This window comes from Rhea americana, unplaced genomic scaffold (assembly GCF_003343005.1).
Source record: "Rhea americana isolate MKP2758 unplaced genomic scaffold, rheAme1 scaffold_1, whole genome shotgun sequence".
In the NCBI taxonomy this organism is placed as follows: Eukaryota; Metazoa; Chordata; class Aves; order Rheiformes; family Rheidae; genus Rhea; species Rhea americana.
The window spans coordinates 12,288,859-12,297,696 of NW_028185038.1; the positions used below are offsets into that span (position 1 = coordinate 12,288,859).

The window sequence follows — 8,838 nt, forward strand, 5'->3', positions numbered from 1 at the left end:
TTTTTTAGAAACAGTATAATAAATTATTTTTGAGGATTGTACAGTATATAGTGATGTTCCGGAACTTTTTAGACTGATTTTAGCCCTTCTGTTGTTAATGGTTGTAAGGGACGTGTAAATAACCATGGTTCACAGTGTGCATAGTCCTGCAGTAAGGAAGTGATTTGTTGCAAGCACAGTTGCAATGTTAGGTGACTTCTTTCCTACGAAATTTTTTTGTAGCTCTTTGTTGTAATTAACTTAGACTTCATTTCTATGTTGTATATTACAGTTACCTTACGTGTAACAGATTGGTTTTCTCAGCACAAAACAGCAGTATTAATGTAAAGGCACCAGTAATAAAAAGGTAAAAGCTTTTCAGTATGGTTTCATTTTTGTTTCTTCTTYCCTTTAGGACACTGTATCTATGAGAGGATTTCCCTTGGGTGGGTAAAGAGGATAAAAAAGCTGCAGTATTTGTGTGTATGTATGTATGTACAGATGTGTGCSTGTGCTACAAAATCTACATCATATAATATGCATAGCCCTGCTTTGCTGTTTATGATGAATGGCTCATCAGGGCCTCGCCTTTAGCAAAAAAAAATGTGCATTATGAAAGCATCTCAAGTGATTTTTTTTATTACTAAGAAATAGRGTTATTTCAAAAAGTGAAAATGTTATTGAAAATATCTTTTTATTTCTGTTTTTAAGGCCTGTTTAACTGCATCCCAATGAGATATTACCAAAAACTGATTTTTTTTGTTGATTACTCATTTGCCATGATTTAATGCTGTCATGCTCATCTRTAGACTGCTTGAGTATAAAAATAAGGAGATTTTAGATTAAACTGGTAAGGAGATGGAGGAAAATCTGTCAGAAAATTAGCTAATAATGCTTATACCTCTAGCAACGACACAGCTGGTTTAGTTTGTCTGCATCACTAGTGCTGTGAAAGGTAATTGGAGCTCCACAGAGACACAGGACCAAAAAAAGTCACAAAAGAGAAATTCAGTAGAAATTTACACATCTCTGAGGTGACCTTTGCATTCAAACCCAACAATTTAAGACGCACACACAGAGGCTGTTTAGACAACTGCAAATTAACTTTGAAGTCTGACTTTAAAACTGCATACTGAAGGCCTCCCTCCCGCTATTGAAACAGTCTGAAATCTTCTGTTCTGCTGGATCCAATATGTCATTAAGGAAACAAACACACCTTTGATTAATGTGCCTGGGCATATTTGCCTAAGGGCTCGTTCCCATTGATCTCAATCTGACTGAGGTCAAYAGCAAAATTCTCCTTGACTTCAAAGATGGCATCACTGAGGCCTGAAAGGCAGAGACTGAAGGTACAAACTACCGGCGGTACAGGTTTGCTGGAGCCCAGCTCTGTATGCAGACTTTGTTACGCATTTCCAGAAAGGTACAAGTCTTTAGGCCTGGACYGGCAAAGGAAGTAGCTATTATTTTGAATACTAAAATTCAAGATGTGCGTTCTTAAAATTGCTACTCACAGCTAGATATCTAATTTTTCTGGACACTCCTGTGTCCACCAGGGAAGGCCTCTCTATGTCTACACTTCTGCTACTAGCTACACACGTACCTATTTAAGCCTCAGTAGCATGGAGCTGTCTAGTACTGAAATTTGTGTGTCATTCCCCAAAATCGGCATTCCTCAGCTCACATTATATGCAGATCCTATCATTCAGCTTCTTTCTTGCTACAAGCCCTACAGTGCCTAATGCTTTTGGCTTGGCTTCTACCTTGAAACATAGCATGAAGAGTTTGGCAGGTTGGGATCTTGCTTTCTAAATCAAGACCCTTTAAAGCACCTCAGGTTTGGCATCTACATTAGTCTGACAACGTATGGTCTTCTGTGGCTTAAGACACTATACACAGTACAGCAAAGGGTCAAACTATCTGACAAGAATGCCAATGTCCCTGCATCTTCAGTGTGTTTATGGAGTTCTTAAAAATGCCCAAGGCAAGGAGAATTTCTTCTCAATTTTTATGGAAAATGACAATCAGTGTTGAAAATATCTCATGTAACATTTACTATCCACAATATAGATATCTATACTATACTAATACTACGTATGAGACAGTCAACTTCTTCTCCCTTTGTACTCAGTGGACAGAAATAGCCAGTGGGAGATATTTCAGACTGCTACGTTATGGTGAGATGAATCATTTCAAATACAGCTAGCTCAAATCACAAAGTTTACATCAAAAACATAAAGGCATTGTGTCAGACGAATTCCATTCTTCAAATCTAAATTGACATCACTGAAGCTAATTTGCAGGAGCTGAGGATCTTACTGCCCCACAGTTTTCATTCTTTGCAATAGCACTATTGAGTAAACAACCCAATATCTGTGTCTGAACACTAACTCTGAATGTTTAGATGATTTGAAAGCCACTGGTATGTTTTTACACACGTGCACAAAAACTCACTTAGTTTCTGGACTTTCAGCCCTCTGGAAGTCACATATTATTCCCAGCATTCTTGTATTTCACTTGAGTTTGTCTTGAATGTTTTTCACCGCTTTGGTTTGGATTTCCAGGGATGCAGGTTATCTAATATTGCCTGATGCTTGAGGTAAACCAGTGCCAAAATGCAGCAAAATGAAACAGAAAATATCCACATCTAGCAGTAGCTTTGCCCACATCACAGTAGCATGAAAATCTCTTGAACACGACTCACACTTTGAAAGGGGCTTTGAACATGAGCATGATGCTCAAGTGCTATTGAAAAGAAATATATATATATATAGCTGGCTTTTAGTATTAGGAAAATCTTCTTTCTGTCTTGGGAAAATTGCTTTCCCTTTCTGTGGCATGATGAGGGAGGAAAGCGTGTTTTCTGCCTTAGAGCAAATTTTCACACTTTTTGTCAGATCTAGTGCTAGAGTGGTAAACAGAAAAGTAGGTAAACCCTTCAGTTTGGTGGATGTGAGAAGGCAGATGGCTAAACTTGGTTTTTCTTCAACATGTTCAATTCTCTAATGAACAGGTTACTAAATCTGAACCACCACATACGGAGCACTACTGGAGCACTTCCAGGGGAGGAGAGTCTCATACCCTGTTTTGGCAAATACTGCCAGTTCCCTTACCGTATTCAATCATCCTGGTTAAACTTGAGCTGCCTAACTTCGCTGTGCAGAAAGAAGATTCACTAACATGAAGAAATACTTATTAAACCACACAAAAAGTTTTCCAAAATTTTGTGCAACCTATGTTACAATGACACTAGGAGCAAAGGACATATATGTTTGAGTTTKGGGGTTTTTTTGTTTTTATTGTTGTCTTAAGTCATCGTTTGACCTTCTCTTTTACAAAGTTCATCATTTTAGTTTCCACTGCTATGAAATCTAGTCTTAGACTTAAAAACCCTTCTGGTCTCTTTACGGCTTCTATCATAAGTAAAAATTTGCCTAGAGTAATTCACCATGGTGTATAGGAGTCCCTAGCACATCCATCCTAAAGGGTCAGAGCACCATCCTGAATGCTACATGCACCAGCTGGGCAGAAACACCGAGGACGAGAGCTCATCAATAGACTGCTTGAGTATAAAAATAAGGACGAGTGCAAGTCCTACTCCAGCTACAATGATGCCTCACTGCAGGTTGCAGAAACGTTTGCTTGTTCATTGGAGCACTTTAATTCTCTAGTACAAATCAAGAGCACAGAAGATTTGTGAATATCTGGTGCTTTTGTATTTATTGGATGAACAGTCAATATGAAATAAGCAAGTTTTTGCTGCTGCTTTTGTAGGAGAGGTGTCTGGTTTTAGTTCTGACTGAATTTTGAAGGGAAAAAGATCCACTGCAGTAAAATAAAATATTTTATTTTGTATTCAAGTGATTTTTTTTCCTGAATTAAATGAATACAAATGGTTTTAATTAAAGCCAAAGAAATTTCAAAAGGAGCTATGTTTTCAAATTGAAAAACTCTAGCACCTATTTCAAAACCATAAAAAACAAAACATTTTTTCTCCTATTTACAAAAGATAATGTTCTCCCTGAACAAGACAATTCCAAAAAATCAATATAGTGTCCAAAATACCCTGGCTCCATCCAAAAGTCAGAGCTTTGGTTAAAAAGGTTCATTCTGAAATCCTTCATGCAATTAGTGCACTTAGTATAAGAGAAACTGGAACAAACTCTTAGCTCATCACCGAACGGAGTCTGATTTCCATCGCGTCATTGCCTCCCCCCAATGTTTGCAGTCTGCAAGACGAAAGACAAATGTTGTTTATCCAGCATCACCTCAGGGCTTCTCAACAACACAGGCGTAACTGAGTTTTGCCATTGCAAGCAGAAAGGAGGCTAAGACCATGYTGGCTGTTCTTACGGTTGGAAGGGGATGGACAAGAAGTGAAGTCATGGAGAAGGCATAGAGGGTCAGTCTTATTGACTCTCTTGCCTCTAAGCAAATGGCAGTCATTTCCCCACATACACTAACTCCTCTGTTGGTAGCAACAAGGAGAAGACAGACAATGACATCAGCACTGTCTAGAACCAGCTGAAAAATCTTTACCCYGAAAAACCATTACTCCAACGTGATTTTCTAGTACACTGCCATTTTAACTTTGTTCTCTACAAAGCCCATTGYTTCTCCTCCAAACACAGTCCTCAAAACCTAGAGAAGCTTTTAGAAATTATTGTTATTAAACCATCATCAATGTTTCTAAATCTTTAGCAATCCTTGAGGAGCAATAGAAATCGCAGGACAGCACAATGGATTTMACCTGTGGTGGAAGAAGTGTCCAGCTCCTAAAGATTGCTTCCGTATGTCCAACAAGCTTATGTTAGACCAACTAAAGGCTGGGGGAGGGGGGTTAATTGCAACTGTTAAACTAATAGAAACTGTTAAAGGTCAACAGAAACAGCAGCAACATAATTAACATGAGTAACGTGAGTACAAGAATATAACAGTGCCTCAAGCTTTAACACTCAGACAAAATCTGGAGYGATTTGGGCTGAGCTCCCTTGGGAGACTCTAGCACGGTGAAGTGTGTGAGGAGGGAGGCAGGAAAAGAAATGAGCTGTACATAAAACCAAAGCTCTCAGAAGTCACTCTTGCATGTCTTTTATTCATACACGCAGGGAAAACACACATTCACACAACCTCACCTTGGCTTGTAGGTGCTGTTAGCGCACCGGTCTCATAGCACGTGGGGCCTTTTATATACCGAGTAAAAACCAAAACACGGTGGCAGCTTATGATCCTCTCACTGCTCATGTCTTCYTCTTCCCTGTCGCACTCGTTCAGTGTGAAGTACCTACAACCAGGAGGCTGGGGGTGTCACTGTCCACTGTGACCCCCCCAACATATTTCAGAATGAGCCTGAACTGTCATACCTTTCCTCTGCTCCTATCTCCATACTTACCTGCCAAAGAAACACAATTCTGATGCACTCAAAACCAAAAAGAGACAGAAACTAGAGGATTCTTGATTCTTTGAAAGAAGTGTACAAGAGGAAAGAACTAAGAGAGAAGCATGCCAAAGATAGCAGAACTTTCCAGGATTTCTTTGAGTTTATCATCCACTGTTACATTAACTAGAATAACAACTAAAACCGTACGTGCTTCAGGACATAGACCAGTCAGCAGCAATCTTAGCTTAGGAAGAAATTTCATCCTCATTGGCATGTTGGTGTCTATTGTAGCTGATTTTCCTTCTATGCTGAAGCATGTATGTTGGCCACTGCTGGAGAAGAGTCAACCACTGGCTTCTAGATGACAACATCTGCTGCTATCTCTCCTGATTACAGCTAAGCATTTCTATTTTATGGGTACTACTGACTCTGACAAGTCAGCCAAAACAAACACTGCARACTTTCCACTTTACGAAACAGAATCCCAAAATGTCTTTTTTTTAAAAGAACAAACAGTAAAATCCTCTTTTTGAACTACTYGAAACTACTCAATAACTTTTCATTGTTTCTGTAAGAGACTGAGTTTTCCCCCAAAACAAGACTCCAAATCAATCATATTATGTACTTCAAACACCACCAGCATAATCAGAACCAAGATAGAATACATTCTTTGCACAATTCCCCTCTAGCAAGCACTGTCAAAGCTGAGACAATAGAATTCTGCTTAATTTGCCAATAATTTATACAGAGACACCACTAAAATGTGCTTAATCTTCAAAGAGATTCAATTGCTTGACTCCAGATTTCAAAGAAAAGCATGCAAATGCAGCAATAAAATGCATTCCGTTTAATCAACTGAACACATAACAGACTGATTCACATTGTTTTATGGCATCGAATAACAGTTTCTGGTGTGACTCCATGAGGGAGAAAAGGGGAAGGCTGCTGTAAGTATATTTTGGCAGAGTACTAGAAGAGGTCACAGACAACAGATTTCTTAATGAAGTGTTTAAGCATTCCAAAATGTGCCTCTTATGGGAAAATGGGAATAACCTCGCCTTCCTTCTTTGTCTTTAACAGAAAGGAAAGAATAGCAAAAGTCAGCTAAAATATGGCAGTTTAAACTTTCTTAATTGCTGGAAAATGCCATTTTCTTATTTTAAGGTAAATAAAGTCTACAGTGTTGGTTGGTATCCTGCTATGTACTGTACCAAATATGTTATTAGATTACCTGGAAGAATTCTGAAGAACATCATAACAAAACATTTGGAACCAGATCTGAGAAGTTTCGTACAATAAAGTCTATGGGAGCTGATAAAAAATTGCCACTTTCTACCTGACTGGGAAAATTAAGGGGTAGTATAAGAATCAAACAGATCCTCTGTGTTATTAACTCAATTGAAATCTGGTTAATAAAATTAAGGCATTTTGACCTTGCAGAAGCATGGGTCCAAAGACGAAAGAAGAAAACATGTTCTGGAGAATGAATTGCAATCATGGCATGGAAAACATATGAAGAGAGAAGAAAAAAAATAAAAACAGATGTACACAGATGCAACTTGATGACAGTGAGAAGTTCTACAGTTCTGCCACCACTGCAGAGTTGTAATGTTCAGAAAAGCTGTAGTCCTACCCAAACATCTCAAGTCCAAAATTTCAAATATATTTTCACTTTATTTTATGAATGCCCATCATATATATATCTTTGATGCTACAGCACACTAATTGAATAAAAATCAACAACATAAAAACCCTCTTCATAAAAGATCCAAGAAGTGAAATCCCAAAGCCATTASCATTTACTCCATGAGCATATCATCTTTGACAACCATATATAAATGACATCATGACGACAAATACAATGTACAATAATAAGTGTGCAATGGTACAAAATATACAAAAAGGAATGTGTATTTAATATACATTCAACAATACCCCATAAAAATCTTTGTTGGGAAAGTGAAGTGCCTTTTCAAGAGCAACAAAAAAAAAATGTACACCACTTCTATTAAGATGCCTGAAGTATTTCCCATCCAAAGAACAAAGCCTCTGTTCTGTGACTGGAGATATAAAGCAACTGAGTTGAATTTTCCCTAATGAAAAAAAATCTAAACTTCATAAAATTTTTTGTTCACATTTATWGTATAATAAAATATTCAGAATTCAGAAAAAATTAAATTTAAACTTTACTATTTAAAAGTGGGCCCTGTTCTATTAATAGATGTAGCTCAGTCATATAAAATCAAAATTCTTTATAGTAAAAACATCATCTTTGCCCATGTGTCTTTTCTGAAGTTTTTGATGCTTTCCACAATTGACATAATTTTATTACAATAGAAATATGAGTCTGACTAGAGGTCAAGACAAGACTGGTTCCTCATTTTCTCCTAGGTCTATATAACCCCTGCACAATCTTACTCAAATATTTTTTGCCTAAGGTTTAGATTCCTTTGAGTTTGACCTCAGTGGGAATTTCAGGAAATGGTTGCAGAGGGTATTATGAAGATCATATGCTAATAATGTGGATGATTTTATGAACAGTTCCACCTAGTCTCCAATTTTCAAGGCACCAATTTGTGCCATCATTTAAATGCAGTTTCTTGCACTGGCAGCAGAAAGCATTTAGATGCTAAGCTGCACAAGTGTATAACCTACATTCAGCTCTGCCAGACATCTGTCCCTATTCCTTGCCTGGGCCCAGCAATAGAGATGTTTGAGTATTTCTAACAAGCCTCCCAGCTGACAAAGTTGATTCTGCAGCCCGAGAAGCAGAGATCTGTACTTTACCTCTGGAGTTTAGTCTCCAGGGGTTGTACTCCGGAGGAAGGTAATGTAGCTATAGCCCAAGGGAGGGTACTTTAACTTCTATCAACAGCTTGTCAAAAGGCAAGCTTCCACAGAGAAGTAAAGGTGCAGCTTGCACTATAGGTATCACCTCCCTACTCTTTACAGGATTTGAGCCTGCCTCTACCTATAAACTCATGGACCCAGTCCTACATCTCACACATTTTTAATTCAATAGCAGCAGCTTGTACCTCAACCCTGATGGTCATGACTTAGGCATCCAAACAGGTTCAACTTGCAGATTCAAAACCACGCCTTTTGCATTAAAGACCAATACAGACCACCTAGTCCTTCAGAGCACAAACGTTCTCCAAAGTCCAAAACTCTCCTGAGGCTCATCCAAGTACCATTCACCAATTTGATTTTAAGAGAGAATCACAGTTAAGCTACTAAAGGACAATGCACAACCTTTGCAGGAGCTTTCGGCCTATCATCTCAAACTCATATCTTATGAATATGCATAGAAGGGGTGATAGGAAATGAAAGGTACCTATAAATCATACGGTATGCCAGAGCAATGCCAAGGTGAATGCAAAAATTCATGTTATTTGCAGTATGTATATCTCTTCCTGAGTTGATTTTCATTCCCAGTATGGAATCCAAGCATTTGCTTTTTTCTTTTTTTTTTTTTTTTT

General features: G+C 38.1%; 1 protein-coding gene across 1 annotated transcript in view; it reads right to left on the reverse strand.

Moving 5' to 3' along the window:
* Nucleotides 1-8,837: 8,837 nt before the first annotated feature.
* The window catches only part of ELAPOR2 (endosome-lysosome associated apoptosis and autophagy regulator family member 2), a 101,401-nt gene continuing 101,400 nt past the window's right edge, over nt 8,838 (reverse strand). Inside the window, exon 23 of the mRNA XM_085325770.1 lies at nt 8,838. This exon is cut by the window's right edge and continues 274 nt beyond it. The gene's annotated coding sequence lies outside the window, so the exon portion shown is untranslated.